The sequence below is a fragment of the Mytilus galloprovincialis genome, chromosome 5, assembly GCF_965363235.1.
Source record: "Mytilus galloprovincialis chromosome 5, xbMytGall1.hap1.1, whole genome shotgun sequence".
Classification (NCBI taxonomy): Eukaryota; Metazoa; Mollusca; class Bivalvia; order Mytilida; family Mytilidae; genus Mytilus; species Mytilus galloprovincialis.
In genome coordinates, this window is record NC_134842.1 from 38,464,216 (window position 1) to 38,488,133 (window position 23,918).

At 35.3% G+C, this 23,918-nt stretch overlaps 1 long non-coding RNA gene across 2 annotated transcripts; it reads left to right on the forward strand.

The window, feature by feature from the left end:
• The first annotated feature begins 360 nt into the window (after window positions 1-360).
• LOC143074483 (uncharacterized) lies at window positions 361-22,035 on the forward strand. 2 transcript variants are annotated; one of them, XR_012977885.1, is made up of 5 exons: window positions 361-423; window positions 1,586-1,651; window positions 7,205-7,264; window positions 7,643-7,669; window positions 21,388-22,035. It is a non-coding gene; the product is annotated as an uncharacterized LOC143074483 (long non-coding RNA). The 2 variants fall into 2 exon arrangements; XR_012977886.1 differs by having other exon boundaries at window positions 7,643-7,663.
• Window positions 22,036-23,918: the final 1,883 nt, after the last annotated feature.

The window sequence follows — 23,918 nt, forward strand, 5'->3', positions numbered from 1 at the left end:
GGTTCTATACGCGTTTCTCTAAAGAATATTTTGAACGAACATCCATAAAACGTACCTATCTATTTTCCAGTGGACGTCTTTTGTTTACATTGAATTTAATATTCTCTTTGGTAGAAACTCTCATTTTTTAGGTGCTTCCAATTGAATAGGACAAATCGATTTTAGCCTGTTATAGATCCGAAGTTGATTTTGGTAATGTGACCGAGTGATTTGTTCTACAGAAGTAAAATAATCAAATGCAGATTGAATTTAATATTTCTCCAATCGAATTGAATAATTATGAGTGTTTTTAAATACAGCAACAAAAGTGGAAAACATATTTCATAATTAATTTCTAAAACTTATCACTAAAATTTTACTTTTTAGACGAAATAGAATCCGACTCGGATGAGAGAGATGTTATACTTGTTAGAAGAAGAGAAGGTAACTACAAAATTTCTGTCAGAATTCTCATAATATTAATAAAACATTGACCTCCCTTTATATGGTTTGAAAAATAAAACCTGATTTGACTTTGCAACTGTCCACATCACGTATATACTATTGTTTATATTTAAAAGGCAACTCATTTAATTTTCGTTGAAAAGTTGACATGAACAAAAATGTTGCATATAGGTACAGCCATGCTTCTATTCACTAAAAGCTCCGAGGATGTTTTCGTTTTTGTTCTTTATCTTTTTATATCAGTACGTAAGATTAAAATTACTAGATATAAGTACAGTCTTTATATTCTGTTTCGTTTTATTTACATACACTTAGCAGCTTCGTTCAGGTGGCACGGTAGTATTTCCTGGCCCATAAGGGATAATGATAGCCTTTTTATAATTTTCACCACTTTCTAACACTGCAAAATAATCTACATTCACAGCTAACTGAAGTACTTTCATTTTACTATTCAGAAATGAATTTGAATATGTATCATGACCGTTTACTTTTTTTGCTATTTTTAAAAACCTAAGGCTACTAGTACTTTTAGGTCTTTTATGGTGCAGTGAATACAATATTTAAAAAAATTCTCAAAAATTCATTTTCATCTGTATGTAAAATTATTTCATATTTTTCTACACCTGATTCATCCCTCAGTTTTGGAAAGTATGTTCAGCTGATACTGTATTTTTTTTCCAATCACACTGTTTAAATACATAAACCTAAGTAGGGTACATAAAAGAGCAACCTAAATTCTGGAATGCAAATACTAGCGTGCCACCTTCAAATCATATCTTAAAATACTGGGAATGTCAGTTTTCTTGGCACGCTCGATTGTTCTTTTCGGGTACTCCGATATCCTCCACCAACTGGCCGCCAAGATATAAACAAGAGTGCTGAAAGTGGCATTAAACAGAAACAATTATTCAATCACGTTAACACATACTCAAGATGGATACTAGTACAAAAAATGTATCTGATTTAATATTTTGAAGAAAAAAATGGAAATATTTGTGTAAAAATACATGTATATAGACGATATCCGTTTGATAGATTTTGGCGTCGGTTGATTGACATTTCATTGATATACCAAAAGGTATGCCCTTCATCTTCCTTTATTCAGATGTGTAATGATAATATGATTTATTTAATATAACAGCTTCAAGTCAGACACCAGAGAGACAGTCGTTTATTACATCGTCAATGCGAGAGGAGCGAGATGAAGGTATCTAAAGCTATATAAAAATAAGAAGATGTGGTATGATTGCCAATGAGACATCTCTCCACAAGAAAACATATGCCACAGACATTAACAACTATGGGCCACCTTACGGCCTTCAACCATGAGTAAAACCTTAACAGCATAGTCAGCTTTAAAAGGACCCCAAATGACAAATGTCAAAAAAGTAGTAGGGAGTGATCAGTTTTAAGTGAGGAAAAAAGGTAGGCACGCTGGCACGGATAAATATGGTCATGCCCCTCCCACCGAAAAAAGGTAGGCACGCTGGCACGGATAAATATGGTCATGCCCCTCCCACCGAAAAAAGGTAGGCACGCTGGCACGGATAAATATGGTCATGCCCCTCCCTCCCTATCAATCAACAGAAGTCATGACCTTTCGTTTCGATTACACATAAACTTATTTGGTCATAACGATCTGTGAAAAATCTATACATTCACACGTTGTATCCAAATAAGTTCATCGGGTGAGGCTGAAAAGATAGTGTTACCTCCTCGAACAACATTTGCCTGGTCATATAATCAAATTTGGATTCAGATCGACTTATATATATTTGAACCTCGAGATTTGAGCGTCATGCCATTATATTAGTTTTTATAACAAAAGTAAATATATGAATAATATGCGTTGCAATTAAAACAAATGATCAAATAAATAATTAAATTATACATAAATGAAAACAAACTTATTTACTTACTTTATCCGAACGTCGCTTGTAGTCATTATATTCCAATCAACAAGAAATGCACGCGTGTACGTCTTGCTGTATCATAAAGCTGGCTTCCTTTTATAATTGAAAAATCACACATATGTTAGAAGACTGACCGATACATATCGCATTAGTCTTATCTTTTGATACATTGATCAGTGTGTGTATATATATGTCTGGGGATTGAATTTCACGTCTTTGTTGATTTATAACAAAGATAACTCGAGTGACTAATTAGATACACAGAACTTTCCTGCTAAATACAATTATTGTTCAATGAAGCCTACTTTTATTTGAGATGCGTGAGTTTCTCATTTATTAAAATCGCAATGTTATGATAAATGACATTTATTATATCCCTGTAAATAATAATTATTTATTGTTATTCTTACACACACACTTTTAAATTCATACCAGATGGACATAAGTGCACAGCGAGATAATTATATCAAATCCTCAAAGGAATCACTTTCATCATCAATATTATTTTACAATAAATTATCTATCAAATTTAAAAGTTCACGGAAAAATGGTCCCAGTCTCGTGTAATTTCCATTACGTTTTAGAACGTTTTCATTTCACCCAGTGGTCGTTTCTAATCGCTTTCATTTACCAAAAATGTGTTTTAGTCGTTCAAAAAATGGAACTACACTACTGGCTTAGACAAAAAAAAACCGACTGTATACAAACAGAACATTTAAAATGGGAACCCAATTATCTCTTCGCTACCACATCAAATTCCCGATTTTGACATCTGTCAGTGTTGTTAAGCCAATCAAACCACACATCATCACGTGATCAAATACCCTTTATAAACAGCGTTGGAATCCAACGTTCACAGAGTCTTCATAAACTATCGAGATGGAATCAACACAAACCATAACTGAGGGTAAAGAGATTCGAATGACGATTGATATATACTTGTTCTTATATGCTAGAAAAGTGGTAGAAGAAGTCAGACTTTTAACCAGAAAACATTGTTTTGGATGTAGAAACAATCATCCCAGTCAGAGAAATCATTCCTGTCTCATGATGTCCGAGTTAGAACAACTGAATATATACTTCGACGATGCCTTGGAAAATGTTGATTGCGAAGAACTCTTAGAATTGTGGAAAAGGGACACTAAACTTACAGACATATCATTGGAGTTGAAAAATACATTTATAAACCTTTTACAAAACTGTGAATGGCGAGAAAATAATTTACCAGACAAAGATGGATTCTATGAAATGACAAAGAAAATAATCCAACTTGGTGACCGCTTTACAAATTAACATTGCTAATTATTTATGGATTAATAATATATAGATGATGTTTCTGGGTATTTTTTTTTTTTCAATTTGTAACTAATGTTAATAAATATTTAGTGTCTAATTTGCTTTCATTCATTTCCTATTATTTATTGTAGACTGGAAAGTCGAGAACTATTTTTCGTTATGACAAGGAAGGGAGGGGAGATAACGACGAAAAGTAGTTTTCGACTTTCCATCAGGCCAGATGCACGACAATATGAAACATACACAATATACATATTATTATACACAATATACATTTATTGTTGACAAAAAAAAAATCTTTGCATGGTGTTATGTGGTTTTAATCGAACTTCGGTACTCATTCGAGACATATGAAATGTATGGTTACTTGTATAAAAAAAAACATGGTCATGCGGCGGCGGCGGCGGCGGCGATGGTTATAAGAGGAAGAGGATCGAATGCTTAATCAAAACCATGGACGAGTTTTACTTATTCGTCAATAGTGGAGACTCGCTCCAACTTTTCCCCCAGAATAGGGGAGGACAGTTCAGAATACGTTTACCTAGATCACACTTAATGAAAGGAACGTGGGAGTGTGCTCTGTTGGAGATGACCTTTGTACCGGCTTTTGAAACGTCTACGCAGAGGATGTACGTGTGTTGCGATCTGGTAAGGGATGAATCTTACGTCAGAGACACTTACCTGCCACTGCTTCAATCCGTAGCCATCAGAAAAGAAGAGACCACGGAGATAATTTTCGAGAGACCGCTCTACCTCGCGTCGAGGGGAGGCGAGATGGAAATATTGGAAATCACCTTGAGAGACGATCGACTTCGCGTGTGCCGTTGCAAAGATGATCACGTGTTCTGCTTGCTTCATTTCCGACAAAAGTTATAAGAGGGAAAGTTCCACCCTTGAAGTGAGGATGGAGTGTCCTAGCTGTCAAAGAATGTTTTCGAGAAGAGACGTCATGTTGAGGCATCATCGAAATAAGCATGGTACTGGCGTACCACCACCGCCACCGCCACCGCCGCCGCCGCCACCGCAAAATGCGACTCAAGAAAGTTTTCGTTTTCAACACCCGTTCACCATGATCGTCTCCGGTCCGACCTCCTGCGGCAAGACGTTTTTCGTGAAGGAAGCATTGCGAAGATCCACGTGCAACCCGGTACCGGAGAGGATCGTCTGGCTGTACCGACGATGGCAACCCCTCTACGACGAGATTCGAAAGACGGTGGTGCCCACCGTGGTATCGGTATCCCGACCGAGTTGGAAGCCGATCACTTCTTCGATGCACGGACCAGAAACTTACTCGTGCTGGACGACCTGATGTCGACCTCGGCCAAAGACCGTCGCATCAACGACTTGTTCACGGAAGGATCGCATCATCGTTACCTGTCGGTGGTAGCTGTGAATCAGAACCTGTATTTCGGGAAGGATCCGACTCAGAGGAGAAACTGTCACTACCTGGTCCTCTTCGACAATCCAGTCGATCGCCAGCCCGTCGCCACGCTAGGTAGACAGATGTATCCGAGTCAGAGACACCACTTGATGCAAACGTTCCGAGAGGCCACGAGGAGACCCTTCGGATACCTTCTGGTGGATCTGAAGGCCGCTACACCCGAACACTTGAGATTACGTAGCGACGTCTTGGGCGGAGGCGAGGACGACGCCGAAGCCGAGGACGAAGACGTCGATTCCACCGGAAGCGAATCGAACACCATGGAATTCGGAGAAGAAGACGTCGGAAGCGAATCGGACCTGATGGCTTGCCGCGCATGCGGACTGGTATTTGCGCACGCCCGGGGACTCGAGATCCATCAAGAGAGGGACTGTGGCGACGAACCATCCGCCAAACGATGCAGAACGGAAGACGACGGCGTGGAGGGAACCTACGGATACGAACTGGAGTGTTATCTCGAAGACCTGCCGGCGACCGTGTGCTGTGCCGATGCACTGCCGGATGAAGTCTCAAACAGGCCCCGCAGTTTCGTCGTCAACACGGACGACTGCGACGGCAAGGGCATTCACTGGTTGGCGTTCCACTTCCCGCGAGAGGGACCCGTCGAATTTTTCGATTCGTTCGGACGTTCTCCGGAGTATTACCATCGTCGCTTCATGAACGTGCTCATCGCCAATGGACCTCAATACAGATTCAGTACGACTCAAGTGCAACCGGGATCATCCGATACGTGCGGAATCTATTGTGTACATTTCGTGAAGATGAGATATAGAAACATTAGCATGGAAGACATTGTGAAAGATTTTTCGTCTAGAGACTTGATGAGTAACGACGACAAACTGCTTGCATTGTACGAATGAATGTAATAAATATATATGAAACTGACATCTGCGTTGGTATTTTTTCTATTTGCCCCGAACACGATACGATTAATCGGTGATTGATGTTCACATCATGAAGAGTTGCTTCCCTTTTTTGTATCAGAGTTCCTCGATACGATCACGTGATTTTACACGATGACGTAGTCGATCTGAATCCAAATTTGATTATATGACCAGGCAAATGTTGTTCGAGGAGGTAACACTATCTTTTCAGCATCACCCGATGAACTTATTTGGATACAACGTGTGAATGTATAGATTTTTCACAGATCGTTATGACCAAATAAGTTTATGTGTAATCGAAACGAAAGGTCATGACTTCTGTTGATTGATAGGGAGGGAGGGGCATGACCATATTTATCCGTGCCAGCGTGCCTACCTTTTTTCGGTGGGAGGGGCATGACCATATTTATCCGTGCCAGCGTGCCTACCTTTTTTCGGTGGGAGGGGCATGACCATATTTATCCGTGCCAGCGTGCCTACCTTTTTTCGGTGGGAGGGGCATGACCATATTTATCCGTGCCAGCGTGCCTACCTTTTTTCGGTGGGAGGGGCATGACCATATTTATCCGTGCCAGCGTGCCTACCTTTTTTCCTCACTTAAAACTGATCACTCCCTACTACTCAAAAATTTCAAACGAGAAAACTAACAGTCTGATTTATGTAAAAAAAATATCAAATAAAAATCAGCACCAAACGATAACCACTGAATTACAGGCTCCTGTCTTGGACAGGCACATACAGGATGTAGCAGGATTGAACTAGTTTAAAGGCGTGTCAACCCTTTCCTAACAAGAGACAGTTGTGTAACAGTACAACATATAGGAACAAAACTAACTGACACTCATTAGATCGATACAAAGCATAAATGTATCCAACAGAAACCCTGAGTGGACGTTGCTGGGTAGTTATTCATCCTCACAACGAAAGGACACTTAGTACAGGCTGACAGCTAGTTCAAAGCCAATAGCAATTATTTTTATTAAAATCATGCATCTTAGACTAGAATATCAATCAGTACACAAGCAATATCCAATGTTTTAAGTGTTAAGATCATATTTCTCTCAAACAAACACACACATACACACACAGAAAGGGTAAAATGTAAATTTTCTAGTAACAATTGAATTTAACTGTATGTTTTATGCTAATAAAAGGTTTTTTTCATGCTAATAAAAGTTACTAATACTGTATCTGTTTATGTGTGTACATGTATATTGATATTTCAGACTCAGCACTGAGATCTAGAAGTCAATGTCAGAGTGTAGTAACTCCAAAAAAGATAGAAAGTAACTATTAAAGTGATTATTTATTTTATGTAATATATATTTTATTTTATTCCGACCGTTATTCCGTTTCTGTTTTCTGTATAGTGAATTTTGCGGCATTATAACTGAAATTGTATATCCTGGATTCACCAGAAACCATTCGAAATGCTGTTGCTTTATTCTGATTTTGTTGGGTGTTTTTATTTTTGTAGTGTTAGTCGGTAGTGCTGAATCATGAATTATTTTTATAGTGGTTTTAGAGTTTGAATGATTTTTTTTGAAGATATAAAAAAGTAACAGTTTAAAATTTTCTACGAAAAAAAATCATAGTCATACATTCAACTTAGTGATTTTTCTATTTCAATTTTGCTGAATTACTCCTCTTTCTTTTTCGTTTAGTTTTAACAGAAGAAGATGAAGGTATAGGTTAAGTATTATATTTGAATTATGATTTTTTTTAATATACATAAGGAGCGCCAGCTGAGTAAAAAACATATCCTCAATAGGGAATGTATGATGACGAAATATTTAAAGACACCAACTGATACAAAGGCTCTGACATGAAAAATGTAAAAACTCACTGCCTGATTAACAAATGATTAATGACTGAACAATTTACGAAAAACAAATATGACGGACATGAATCAACGACAATCACTGAACTATAGACTCCTGGACTGGGTTGCACAAAAGTCTATTAAGTTAATAGACTATTAACTTCTAATAGACTATTAAAATATCTAATTGACAATTAGTTAATAGAGTGATTTAATAGCGTTGCACGAATCACTTTTAAGGATACTATTAACTAATAGACAATTAAGTGACTATTAACATTTTAATAGTCAATTAAGCTCCATTTCATTCTGCGATTTTCATCATTTTCACGACGTCATCATGATTTTCACGATTTTCATCAATTTTTCATGACGTCAACACGATTTCAGCGATTTTCATCAAATTTTCATGACGTCAACACGATTTCAGCGATTTCGTCATTTTTCAACGGGGTTGTGTTCAACATCGAAGCAGCTAAATAATGCTACGTAGTGCTACGTAGATTTATGACTATTGAACGTGTAGCTAGGCTGCTATCAATATCTACGTAGCTGCTAGGCTAGCTACACGTTCAATAGTCATACATCTACGTAGCCGCTAATATAGTGAACGCAACCCTACTTTCAATTGACACCAAAACATGTCCAATTCCAAAATACAAGAAATTGCATATGTTGTATTGAAAAAGATAGAAAAGTCTCGAAAAACAAGGGGAATAGGGGAATAAAAAAGCATTAGTCTTAAATTCCATTATGTTACTAATTTAAATATAAAGTTCATTGTTGACGTCTACAAAAGAAAATTGACAACTGCAGCCTGCTATATTTATATCTTCCATTTCGAGATTCTGACTCAATCTAAGTCGATTTTTCACTTCGTTTATGGAAGGTTGGGCACTCGAATAAATTACTATAGTATTTGGAAATATTGTGGTAAAATCAGAAATTTTTAATCTCCCATGACAGAAATTTAGCCGCTAATTTATTTCAAACAAGATACAAGAAATTGCTTGTATTGTCATTGAAAGGGATTGAAAATTCTCGGAAAAAATACACGAGGGGTGAAATTAAGTATCATAAATCGGGGCATTAGTCCCATTAGTCCGACACCCCATTGGTCCGACAACCCATGATAGTCCGATACCCCAAATAGTCGTACATGGAATAATTCAACAACTTTTTTAAATAAATCATTTTGATTTCAAGAGAATAATAGTAATAGTTACCATCCGGCATGAAAAAAGGTCAATGACACTTGAACCGCCACTAGACATTAATGAAAGTACATAATCGTATTGAATAGGAACCGCTGCGAATTTGTCTTGTAGCAGGCTCAGGCAATTTATCACGGTTGGTTGGTAGATATGTATTAGTGATAGTGGTCGCATATATTTACCCAATGAATGAGATGCGGTGTAGCGAACGTTTTGTCAAACTAAATAAGCTTTGTGAAGCTTTATCGAATAACTAACATGACGATACACAGCTATGCATCTCTCCCAAAGCAGAGATATTAGAAAGTTAAGGCTCCAGTTAGGCTTTACCGCTTAGACGATTGTATGCGAGATACTTAGTTTAGTGTTCAGAATTATTTTGAGATGAACATTAGATTAGTTAGTCTATATATACAACAATGTTTATACACTACTTAATTGAAGAGTGAATTATTTAAAGTTAATACGCGGTACGTTGAACTATAAAGACAGTGGTAAACCAAATAGAACTTTGTAAAGTTTGCCGCGTTCTCTGTGAGGAATCTGTTAGAATAAGTTTTCAACAGCAAAAAATGCTCGTAAATCGGAATAGTGAAAACTGGTACCTTCCGTTGTGAGTGTCAAAAGAGGTGGTGTTGGTTGCTAGAGTATTTTTCGTGTCGCATGTTTGCATGTGTTGTTTAACACTATATAAGGTATGGGGGAATCTGCATTCAAAATATTTTTGTTCATCTGCTTGACCAGAAATATTTTTTTCCATCAAATTGGGGATCAGAATATTTTTTTTTAGGAAAAAACCTTGAAGTTAAATGGTCGTTCCCTGACGTGAACATTTGTCTTTATGAAGAGAGACTGCACTGCTGATGACATTTCTTTTTTTTAGTAGAATGTGTTCCCATTTTCTTATACCAAAACTTGCAAAGTTTCAGTTTTTTTTATGCATATGGTCATGGTACTTCTTTGATAGTTATACCCGATAGGTGGCATGCTAAAATCTGTTTCTGTGATATTAGAACGAATAGTTCAAATACCATGTCAACAATTATTCTACCAAGGGGTGTCTGGATTGGGGAGAAGGGGGTCTTTCATATCTGTATTCTTTAAAATGTTTGCCATTTTCTCTATTCTTTATACTTTTTGCCCATTATTTTAGGACCTCATTTTTCTCTATTCTTTAACACACCCCCCCCCCCCCCCTCATTATTCTCTATTCTGTAAATCCACATCAACACCCTCATGAAGCTCTACTCATGAAGTATATTTTCTTTTACGGCAGTTATTAACTTTTGTCGGACTATTGAGGTGTTGGACCAGTGGGGTGTCGGAATATCTGGGCGATCCCCAAAAGTCCAATAATTTTTTATGTTATTACGAACCCTATCCCATGTCAATACCAGATATTTATTCGAAGTTTAAACCCAAGATATACAAAAGTGTCGGATAGTTTCGTTTCATCTATATTACAGTTTTCAGTTGCAAAAAAAATGTTAGATATATTGGTTATAAATATTATGGACAATATACCCTATGCCATCTTTATAAAAAAAAACTAAATTAATGCACTGTGCAATATATCAAAATTATCACGTAGTTTCTCTTTATGTCCTACGAATAACAATGTATGGTATTGTGCACTGTTCTGTTATTTGTGTTTCTTATCTGTAGTAATCATTAAAATGTTAACTTGGCATGCCATACTTGATAGAAATGCGGACGTGAAAGAAAGCACTCTTAAATATCAAAACGTCAATGGAGATTACATTTACACATTCTTCGTTTATACATCGTATTTCAGGGAAAATGTGTATTAATTTTCAATGTTGACACCAATATCGATCTGCTGGATGTAGAATTTTAGGAAGAAAACCTACGGCTGTAATTTGAAACTGCCATATTTGTTTTTGCATAGCAAAGACTAGCTGCGGAACCGTAGCTCTTAGGTCCTTATGTTATTTTTTGACTATTTGCGGACCGTAGCTCTTAGGTCCTTATGTTATTTTTTGACTATTTGCGGACCATTCCGCAAATAGTCAAAAAATAACATAAGGACCTAAGAGCTACGGTTCCGCAGCGAAGCAAAGACTAGTTAAATCATTGACAATATTATAATATTGACCTAGTCCAAATAATTACGACGTCTGGCAAAGCTATTTTAATTTTTTTCTGGGACGCCTTCCATTGACCCAATATTGTATCGTACGATGCAGTCCGGTGTATCCGCGCATTACAGAACTATTTTGAGATGAACATAGTTTAGTTTTTTTTATATACAACAATGTTTATACACTTCTTAATTGGAGAGTGAATTATTTAAAGTTAATATGTTGAACTCTAAAGACAGTGTTAAACCAAATACAAAATGTTTGTGAGTTCTCAAATCTCCCCTATCCTCTCTCAGTGGTGTAACAGCACATAATTAGAGAACTGTAAAGGATAGTTGCAAATGGAAACTCATAGGATCGATACGAGACATAAAACCAACTATAATTAAGTAACATTTAATTATTGTTAGTTTACACTCACATACATGTGATTCTTCCGGCGGGACTTAAAATCTCCCGCTTTTCAGACCCTCTTCCGTCCCTCCCGTTAAAATTTGAAATCTTCCGCTTTTTGAAAATGTCAATCTCGAAAAATTTTCAGTAGACATTTCTGTTTACAAAATAGATACAAACAGGGAAAAAGTCCGAGAAACTCTAAATTGATATGGGAAAACTCCGAGAAAATCGGAAGTTTCCTTTAATGGAATTTGTGTCAAAAAGATAAATAGGAAAATTGCCTCGAGTAATCAATGAAGGTGTTAAGGATTAGACTGTATATACAACAATAAAAGATGATTGGCATTTACCTAGTAATCAACTAGCTAGTTAAATAATCATGTCTGGACTGGGTTGCACAAACGTCTATTAAAGTTAATAGTCTATTAAAAGTACACTTAAATTTAATAGTCTATTACTTGCGTTGCACAAAATTTAATTAACGTTAAAAGTCTATTAACTCACTATTAAATTTAATTGAACGAAGGAGCGCTATTAAGTCCTTAATTGTACATTTAAAATGGATGCCATGCAAGTGCTTGGATTACTTCTACCTCAAAATCAGCCGAAAAATACCGTGACAGGCTTCTCAACTCGATGATTTGACGGACTGAGAGCCTCGCACAGCCGCTGATATCCCACATTGTATGATTTTGTCACAAAAAGAATTGTTTTTGTTATTATTAAAATAATAATAGAAAGAAAAGATAAAAATTGATAAGTTTTTGAAGCATAAATGAAGAATCGTTTTTTTATGATTAGCCATTTTCATTATGAATCTATTACAATGTATTAGAGAAAAAATGGTTTTATTTTCAATACGACAAGTGTCATTAAACTGAAGAAAAAAACTTTTGCCCTCATCCTTGGAAGTATGCTTTGTTCAAACTGAAATATATTTCTTAGAATAAAATCTATTCTCCAAAATTAATAATTTTTAGAAGGCATGCATGGACGAAAGCATTGGACATTTGAAAACCTTTTATAACAGGGCTGAAGAATGTGCAATCTCCGTTGATGCTTTGATGAAGAGTGCTTTCTTTCACGTCCGCATTTCTATTAAGTATGGCATGCCGAGTTAACATTTTTTAAATGATTACTACAGATTGGAGAAATGAATAACAGAACAATGCACAATAACGTACATTGATATTCGTAGGAGATAAGAAAAACTACGTGATTATTTTGATCTCTTTTTTTTTTATTATTTAAGATGGCATGGTGTATATTGTCCATAATATTTATATCCAATACATATTTAACAATTTTTTTTTTTGAACTGAAAACTGTAATGAAAGATGAAACAAAACTATCCGACACTTTGGTATTATATCTTGGATATAAACTTAAAATAAATATCTGATATTCACATGGGATAGGGTTCATAATAACATAGAAATTATTGGACTTATTTGGGGTTGCCTAGATATTCCGACACATCATTATTCCGACACCCCACTGGTCCGACACCCCAATAGGCCGACAAAGGTTAATAACTGAAGTTATAGAAAATATACTTAATGAGGAGAGCTTCACGAGGGTGTGGATGTGGGTTTACAGAATAGAGAATAATGGGAGGAAATTTAAAGAATAGAGAAAAATGGACCAATATCAAAGAATAGAGAAAAATGAGGTGTTTAAATATAAAGATTAGAGAATAATTGGCAAAAAGTATAAAGAATACACATAGGAATTAACGACCCCCTCCTCCGCAATCCAGACACCACTTCATAAAATAGTTGGCACTAATCACAGGAAGGTTCCAGTTTTCATTATTCCGATTTACCAGCATTTTCTGCTGTTGTAAACTTGTTCTTACAGATTCCTCATATGCATAGACCGCGGTAAATTTTTCAAAGTTCTATTTGGTTTAACACTGTCTTTAGAGTTCAACGTATTAACTCTTCAATTAAGTAGTGTATAAACCTTGTTGTATATGAACAAACTAAACTAATGTACTTCTCAAAATAATTCTGTAATGCGCGGATACACCGGACTGCATCGTACGATAACAATATTAGGTCAATGGAAGGCGTCCCAGAATTTTTTTTTAAAATAGCCTTGCCAGACGTCATAATTATTTGGACTAGTAGTGGAAGATATTAGCAGGTAAAATCGAGGGAATTGTGCAAATGAGGATACAAGCATGAAAATTACCACAAAGCATCATTATTATATACTTTTAAAAAAACAACTGCTGGCCATTAAAAAAAATCATTTTTTTTCAAGATGGCCACCGCCGTTTTCTAAAATGGCTGTTTTTTTCAGTTTGAAAATACTGATTTTTTTTAGAAAACTTTTCGTTTACCTTCTTTTAGTGAAAACTACTGTCAGGTTTGGTAGCTACCTTCCTTACATGTGAATAATTCACTAGACATGAATATTTGACACATACAGTGTTTGCGCATGCGCGAAAATGTAACAAAATTCATTTAAAAATATTTCAACTATTCAATATAAAATAAGTGATTTGGGATTTTCAATGATATTATGATCTGGTTTGATAACATTTTTCAAGGTTATGACACATATGATTTAACAATTTTGCGCATGCGCAAACTATTTATAGACATAATGAGTGATTTGTATGCACTACCAGGGCAAACTGGTATAAATCGTAGTTCATCTCATTACTCTAAAAAGCAAGTAAGTGTAAAATCTATGATGCCACTGTTTAAAAAACAAGCCCATTCAGTTGCAATGATCAGGTATTTGATGGATAAGACGGAAAATGTGGTTAAAACGAGAAAAACATCAATAGTAACGGCAGATCAGCCACTTTTGGTAATGGATATTCAGTGGGAATTGCCTGATTTGTACAGAGAAGATAAGTTTATCGTCATGTAAGGTGGATTTCACATTGAAATGACTTGTTATAAAATTCTGGGTGATATATTACGTGAAGGTAGATGGACACATGTGTCATGTGTCCTCACTAAAACCATTATTGCAACACATAGAACGGCATATTCTTGTATGTATGTTCAAATGTACCTAGGACTAGACACGCGTATCAGATAACTCTATGTGTTTTAGCTTGAAAGGTATATATCGGCTTAAGAAAGCTAAACACAGAAATTATAATCATGTCATGACTCTGTGACGTTCAATGATTTGATAGACTGACGTAAGAAAATATAGTCATCTCTACCACAGTTCAATTCCTGGCGTTCAATTATAAAATAAGAACTTCTTGTGAATTTGGTAGTATGCTCATTTCATAAGTCAGATTTTGTACAAACAGTCCATATAAAGCATGATGCTGTATTCATTTAGGTCTTGATCGTGTAACATATTCTCGATCGCGACCGACCTTCTCCAAGATATGGCTTTCCTTCTCTTAAGTCACCCACAGGTGGCAATTGATTTTGAAAATGATAATTTTATTGTACGTAAGACCAGAAAATATTTTTTCTTATAACACAATTGATCAGACAAAAACAGAATAATGCAATTGTAAAGGGCGATGTGTTGTCAAAGGTTTAACCGAAGACCTCATTTAGACGTATTGATGATAGCTAGACCAGAAGTCAGTAGACAATCAGATGAATTTGCAAGATCTAGTGGTTTGAGGCATTCTACAATAGATGACGACTTCATGAACACAAAAGGATTTCTTTAAAAAGATCAAAGGCAAATAATTTGTAGATCGTTTGAAGCAAATACAAAACGAAGGAGAACCGGTTTCTTATAACCATATCAAAAAGAACAACTTCCTATTATGTCGGTAAAATAAAACTGTAAACGTTTTTGTAAAAAACAAAGCTAGAGAACCTTAGATATCTTTTCTAGACTTTTATTTCTTGTCGCAGTGGACAAATTGATTTGGAATATTTCTTAATCTATAAAGACAAACTGCTCCTCCGTTTTTTGTCTTCGGATGTCATTTTAAACAGTGGTATTAAATCGGTGCAAATGGATAAACTTGAAACATTTTGCAATTTGCAGATCCAAATTCTGACGCATTTATCGTTGATAGAGCAGCAATGGGTAATTCCAGGCCACCTTGTAGGGAACAATATTGGATGATTTTGCAATTTTGTTATACGGCCTTAAATAAAATATTGCATCGATAAGTATTCAAGAGTAGATATTGTGTTAGATTTACTAAATGGATCATTGAAAGGCTAGATGTGAGAAGACAAAAGTTGGGTTTTGGAGTAGTTTTCTCTATGAAGATGACAACGAAACGAAATTTTTGAAGTGTCTTGCCGACAGAAATGCTTCTGTAGAGACTAATAAGGATACTTTCCATCTATCCCTTGTAAGCATGGAGAAGCAGATATACGAATTTTTGTCCATGTTCGGCCTGATAATGAAAATTGTTGTAGGACGGTAATTTAAGGTAGCACCGACACAGATGTAGTAGTATTAAAAATTGCAGCACTCCAAAAATATGGTGGAACAAACTGTGAATAGGTTTTGGCAGGAATGAAGACTTTTGATGGCTTCCTGTACGTGAAATATCAAATGCGTTTGGTCCTCGTGTAGCTACTCTTCCTTTCATTCATACATTCAGTGCATGTGACACTAAGGGAATAGGTAAGTTTGGATGACATGGGAAGTATTTCAACATGTAAGGGACGTACTTATTTCTTTGCTGAAGTATAAAGACACATACAAGGACACAAAATAAGCATTTGTTTGCATCATGTATGACAGAACAACATCAATATTTGCTGTTAACGAGGCACGATGTAAATGTTTACCAAGGAAGCAGCGGCATTGTGATGTAGTTCCGCCTACAAGAGGTTTTTTTCGGAGGACATCCAAAGAGCAGCGTATCAAGGAGGATAAGTTTGGGCTCAGCCTGATTTATGTACCAATTCATGAACACTGGGGTTGGATGAAAGAAAAAAATCGAGGACTTCTTCGGCTCCCGTTAAAGTTTCATCCTCCTGTCGAAAACTTTTGAAATGAGGAGGCGAAATATCCTATTGTGTAGGTGACTGTAAATGCTACATGTACCGTTCTGTCCTTCCTTGTACGAGTTTTGTTATTGGCTACTGTCCGATAATTTTAAGATACCGAACCTGTCTTTCTAACAAAACTAGGCATTTAATCTTAACAAAGAATGTGATATCACTTTTTAAGTTTAATGATGAAAATTATAAAAAAAAAAATACGTTTTCCAAAATTTTGCCGCCATTTTGAAACCGGAAATCACTCTTTTTTGTCATTTATGTGTTGTTTTTTTCGTACTTTAAGAACTGTAATTTACGCTTAATAAAACCTTACATTGGATTATACCTATAACACAACTTTCAAAGATTTACTTCTGGATATGACGCCATTTGCAAAATGATCGGTGGCCATCTTGAAAAAATGGAAAATTTTGATGGCCAGCACACTTATTTCTTTTAATTATCGTTTAGTCCACCTGTATACCAAATTTCATGCTTGTATTTCATGCTTGTGTTATTACTTGTTAAGTTGATGAAAATTATTAAAATATTTTTTAAGTAATTGCCTCTAATTTGGAACCGGAAACCACTATTTTTTTCATTTATGTGTTGTTTTGTCGTACTAAGTAGCTGTTTTTGACGTTTTATCATATCTTACATTGGATTATACATGACACATCTTTCAAGGATTAAAATCCCTTGTAAAATTGCTTGAAAGTAAAAAAAAATCGAAATTTTTGACTCGTTAGCCGACATTTTGAAACCGGAAGTCACTAAAGTTTCATTAATGTATTGTCTAGTCGTTATTTATGAACTGTCATTTTCTTTTTATCAAATTTAACAATGGATTTTACATATAACACACCTTTCAAATGATAAACAAATAATGGCTAATTTGTTATTACGCCATTTTCAAAATGTGTGGTGGCCATCTTGAAAAAATGATTTTTTTTTCTGGCCAGCAGCGGATTTTTTATAAGTATCATTTAGTTAACCTTTTTACCAAATTTCATGCTTGTATCACGATTTGCACAATTATGTCCATAATATCTCCCACTATAGGTCAATATTATAATATTGTCAATGATTTAACTAGTCTTTGCTATGCAATAACAAATATGGCAGTTTTAAATTTCAGCCCTAGTTTTTCTTCGTAAAATTCTACATCCAGCAGATCGATATTGGTGTCCACATTGAAAATTAATACACATTTTCTCTGAAATAAGATGTATAAACGAAGAATGTGTAAATGTAATCTCCATTGACGTTTTGATAAAGAGTGCTTTCTTTCACGTCCGCATTTCTATCAAGTATGGCATGCCAAGTTAACATTTTAATGATTACTACAGATAAGAAACACAAATAACAGAACAGTGCACAATACCATACATTGTTATTCGTAGGACATAAAGAGAAACTACGTGATAATTTTGATATACCGGTATTACACAGTGAATTAATTTAGTTTTTTTTTAAATAAAGATGGCAAAGTGTATATTGTCCATAATATTTATAACCAATAATACATATCTAACATTTTTTTTTGCAACTGAAAACTGTAATACGAAACTATACGACACTTTTGTATATCTTGGGTATAAACTTCAAACAAATATCTGATATTGACATGGGATAGGGTTCATAAATAACATAAACAATTATTGGACTTATTTGGGGTTGCCCAGATATTCCGACACCCCACTTGTCCAACACCCCAATAGTCCGACAAAGGTTAATAACTGCTGTAATAGAAAATATACTTCATGAGTAGAGCTTCATGAGGGTGTTGATGGGATTTACAGAATAGAGAATAATGAGGGGGGAGGGGGGGTTAAAGAATTATAGAGAAAAATGAGGTCCTAAAATAATGGGCAAAAAGTATAAAGTATAGAGAAAATGGCAAACATTTTAAAGAATACAGATATGAAAGACCCCCTCCTCCCCAATCCAGACACCCCATGGTAGAATAATAGTTAACATGGTATTTGAACTATTCGTTCTAATATCACAGAAACAGATTTTAGCATGCCACCTATCGGATATAACTATCAAAGAAATACCATGACCATATGCATATAAAGACACTGAAAACTTTGCAAGTTTTGGTATAAGAAAACAGGAACACATTCTACTAAAAAAAAGAAATGTCATCAGCAGTGCAGTCTATCTTCATAAAGAAAAATGTTCACGTGATCAGGGAATGACCATTTAACTTCAAGGGGGTTATGTTTTTTTCCTAAAAAAAATATTTTTTGATGGACAAAAATATTTCTGGTCAAGGAGACGAAAAAATTTATTTTGAATGCAGATTCCCCCATACCTTATATAGAGTTAAACAACACATGCAAACATGCGACACAAAAATTACTCTAGCAACCAACACCACCTCTTTTGACACTCACAACGGAAGGTGCCAGTTTTTACTATGCCGATTTACGAGCATTTTTTGCTGTTGTAAACTTATTATAACAGATTCCTCACAGAGAACGCGGCAAACTTAACAAAGTTCTATTCTTTATTTTTAGGGGTGAATATATCCGACTACTTTCACTAATACATATCTACCAACCAACCGTGATAAATTGCGGTTCCTATTCAATACAAGTATGTACTTTCATTGTCTAGTGGCAGTTCAAGTGTCATTGGCCGTTTTTCATGCCGGATGGCAACTATTACAGGGTCTATCTATTTTTTTTTTACTGTCAACTGATTGTTCTCGGCCTGAACATACATGTCAGTAATATTTGACACTGGACATCACGCAAAATTGTAAGAACTTTATGATATGTTACTTGTATTATTATTTTTAGGACTATCAGGAGGAATAAGTTTAACTGATGGGATTATTCTCTTGAAATCAAAATTATTTATTTAAAAAAGTTGTTGAATTATTCCATGTCAGACTATTTGGGGTATCGGACTATCATGGGGTGTCGGACTAATGGGGCGTCGGACTATTGGGTTGTCGGACCAAATGGGTGTCGGACTAATGGGACATCTGAATAACGGGGCTGCCCTGATTTATGATACATAATTTCTCCCCTCGTGTATTTTTTTCCGAGAATTTTCAATCCCTTTCAATGAAAACACAAGCAATTTCTTGTATCTTGTTTGAAATAAATTAGCGGCTAAATTTCTCTCATGGGAGATTAAAAATTTCTGATTTTACCACGATTGTGCCAAATACTATAGTAATTTATTCGAGTTAAAAAACGAAGTGAAAAATCGACTCAGATTGAGTCAGTCTCTCGAAATGGAAGATATAAATATAGCAGGCTGCAGTTGTCAATTTTCTTTTGTAGACGTCGACAATAAACTTTATATTAAATTAGTAACATAATGGAATTTAAGACTATTCCCCTCTTTTTTCGAGACTTTCTATCTTTTTTATTACAACATATGCATTTTTTTGTATTTTGAAATTCGACATGTTTTGGTGTTAATTGAAAGTAGACCCAGGGTTGCGTTCAATATATTAGCGGTTACGTAGATGACTATTGAACGTGTAGCTAGCCTAAAGTTATAGCAGCTACGTAGATATTGATAGCAGCTAGGCTTGCTACACGTTCAATAGTCATAAGTCTACGTAGCACTACTTAGCATTAATTAGCTGCTTCAATGTTGAACACAACCCCGTTGAAAAATGATGAAATCGCTGAAATCGTGTTGACGTCATGAAAAATTGATGAAAATCTCTGAAATCGTGTTGACGTCATGAAAAATTGATGAAAATCGTGAAAATGATGAAAATCGAGAAAATCGTAATGACGTTGTGAAAAAATGATGAAAATTGCAGAATGAAATGGAGCTTAATTGACTATTAAAATGTTAATAGTCACTTAATTGTCTATTAGTTAATAGTATCCTTAAAAGTGATTCGTGCAACGCTTTTAAATCACTCTATTAACTAATTGTCAATTAGATATTTAATAGTCTATTAGAAGTTAATAGTCTATTAACTTAATAGACGTTTGTGCAACCCAGTCCTGGATGATTAAAAGTGATACTGACAATGGAACAGTTGTATAAACATCGACTTTAATAAATTTTGATGCTGTTGAAAACATGGAACAACAGACTTAGTTTAAAATGAACCTCAAAGACAATAAAATCAACTCAAATATGATATGTCTTCTATCTGGTCCAATGGAATACCTAAATAAGTGTGTTTGTCTTATAATTTGACAAAATGCAAACTGTATGTTATCACCAAATACTTGTAAATGTACCCTAGCATCAAATTAAAGAAGACACAATATCACTATAGCCAAATTAAAAAATGGTGCAAGTCCAGTGACAAGAGTCAAGGCCATGCTTACTACACTTCATGCAAAGCTGACTTTGGTGGCCCTAATTACTTGACCAAAAATATGTAGACAGCTACCCATCAGAAAGCCCACAACTTTATCAATTCAACACCTTCTGTTACAAACATGTTCAGTAGTGGTACAAAAGTTGACAATGTGGCTAAAGCAGATGTACTTTTTGCCAACTATGTATGATGGCTGATCACTGTATCTTGAACTATATAAAATTATGATGAATAAATATTTGAACCCCTCCTATCTATCTTCTATTTTACTAAATAAAAATGGCTATGTAGGTGCTTGAAGGTATGGAATCATTGTTGTGTTTTAACAAAAAAGGAAGATTATGCAGTTTAAACACACACGAAAAAATCTTGCCGATATATCGATAAAAAAATCTTGCGTATGTCGATAAAAAGGTCGATAAAAAATCTCTAGTTATGAGGCCCAAACTCCAGCTGAAAATTTCCAAATCTCCAGTTGTGGCTTGACAACTCTGTCACATGTATGCACTCAAGAGGTGTCAATTTTCAATATTTCTGCAAGAGAGACATGTATGCGCTAACGATATGATAGCCCATCGATCAGGTAAACCAAGCATATCGTATCTTCTTTATTTTTTCAGAAACTGAGTTTGGATTGGTCTTGATCGGTCAAACAGGAAGTGGTAAAAGTTCAGTGGGCAATATGATAATTGGCTCAGACGTGTTTGGCAGAAAAGTCGTAAATGTTTTAGATACTTCGTATACGCAAATAATAAAATGCATGGACCAGAAAATCGGAAGCAAAAGATTTTTTGTCGTTGATACACCTGGGATTCCTGTCATAAATAAAAATACCGAACGACAGACGGTACTTCAACTCATACAGTCAGCCAAACAGGAAGTCCAAGACACGCCATATGCATTCTTATTGGTTGTATCGTTAGATAAATATTTGTCGCCTGAATTGATTAACTTTTTACAGAATCGTTGTGATGATATTTTCGACCGTTTGGTTGTTGTGTTTACATGTGGCAATAATCAAGAAATAGACGACAATTCATTTTTATCTTCAGTTTCAAATGAGTTACGAAAGTTTATCAAAAATAACAATCTGAAATTTATAAAGTTAAACTGTAATTATTCAAAACTGGACTCCCATTTAGATGTTTATACGAAACGAAAGGTAATGGATCTTCTGCAGAAGTGTGAAAATTGTATATCTAAACATTCACGATTTCAAAACTTAGCTGAGATTTAATTTAGCGTAAATTAAAAAACTTCTATCACCATAGCGTTTATTTTCTTAGTGTGTTTTCCATTAAAATAGTCATCCATCATTATCAACCTGAAAACTAGAAAAAAATCTTTAAAATAACACTGGTATTTTGACAATCTTCAAGTGAACTTATTGAGCTCACACCGTTACGGGTCAATAATTTTGCAGGTTTCAACTGTTTCGAAACGCTTGTACTTTTCTGCACGAGTTGTGTATTATCAACCTTGGAATGTTTTCTAACCATATAATGACGATTTCTCAATGATGGTTACATAACTCGTCTTTGCAGTGTGGGATGTGTAAATACGAATCAACTTCCGCTCTTAGAGGACGTTTCAACTGATGTCTCCTTTATAGATTGGTTGCTACGCTCTCTGCAAGTTAGAACACCTTTACAACAAATTTCTGATGACTCCGATCCCCAAGGGTGACTGTGGAATAGAAATATGGTCACTACAGGTTTTCTTCCGACCGGAAGTGAAACCCTTTACAAGGTGGAACTGTGTTGGATGTTTCAATTTTGAATTCCTTATTATCGTCCGGTGCGAATGGGGACATTAAATCCTAGGTCTCTCTCTCTGCACGTTATGAACCCTTACAACAACTCTTTGGGGGTTCGTTTGACTATGTGGCATGTTGCAAGGCTTTATTTCTGTCCCTATCCAATATACCTTTATTATCCCGTGACATTATAATTTGTCCTACCTGCAACCCAGTTCACCTCTGTTGCCGGACCTATGGTAGTTATTGTTACTTTTTTCTCATCCTAGCTGAACATGCCTGAAATATTTCCCACCAGACTATGAGCAACCAACCACAAAAACTGATGACTTCGTGTGTGATTTGTTGTAAGGCAAAATTCCTGTCCCTTTCTTTTAAATACATGTTTTAACGTTATTTTCTGTCAGTTTTATTAGAATGGAGATAACAATATTGTATTTTAAGATCCGACGGCATCAATTGGGGATTTGATGGTCGCAAATACCCGTTTACTGTCTCCGCTAACGCGTCACCAGTAAACTTAATTTGTGACCATCAAATCCCCAATTGATGCCGTCGGAGCTTGAAATACAATACAGTTATCTCCTAACTCGACGTCAAGTAATCAACAGTCAATCAATCAATCAATCTACCTTTAAGAAAATGGAATTCATGAACTGAAATCTCATTTTTACTTTCTATGCCAATGCACACAGCCAATTGACGAAATACTATGGTTTAAATTACCTAAAAATTTCTTCTTGTTTTTATAAAAATAATAGTCGCTTAATACCCACCTTAAAATATAAGCTTCTTAAATGGTTTACTTTTATAAATTGTTACTTGGATGGAGAATTGTCTCATTGGCACTCATATCACATCTTCATATATCTATTAAAGATATAATGCATGTATCCATACAAGGGAGATAAGAACATAAAACAGAGGGACATCCAAACTCATAGATCGAAAATAAACTGACATCACCTTGGCTTAAAAATAAGAAGACAAACAGACAAATAATAGTACACTAGGCGCAACATAGAAACTTAAGACTAAGCAACACGAAACCAACCAAAAAAAAAGGGAATGATATCAGGTGCTCCGGAAGGGTAAAGCAGATCAAAAGTTACGTTTTTTAAAATTTAATTCATTTTGTATTTGTATATAAATACGCTGTGGAAATGCCAATAAGAATATAATGTTTTTTTTTATTTTATAGATGTCAAAAGTAAAAAGACGTGTTTGAATAGTCTCATTATGTTGATATTCAAAAAGATAGATCATACTAACATGACAGCGTGTTTTGACTCCTTAAGTTCTAGATAAATATAAAAAAAAAGTTTTAGACAAGGTACCACCATAAGCCTGAACATATCGTGGCTAGTCCCAATTATGTAGTTGGCGGCGTTTTTC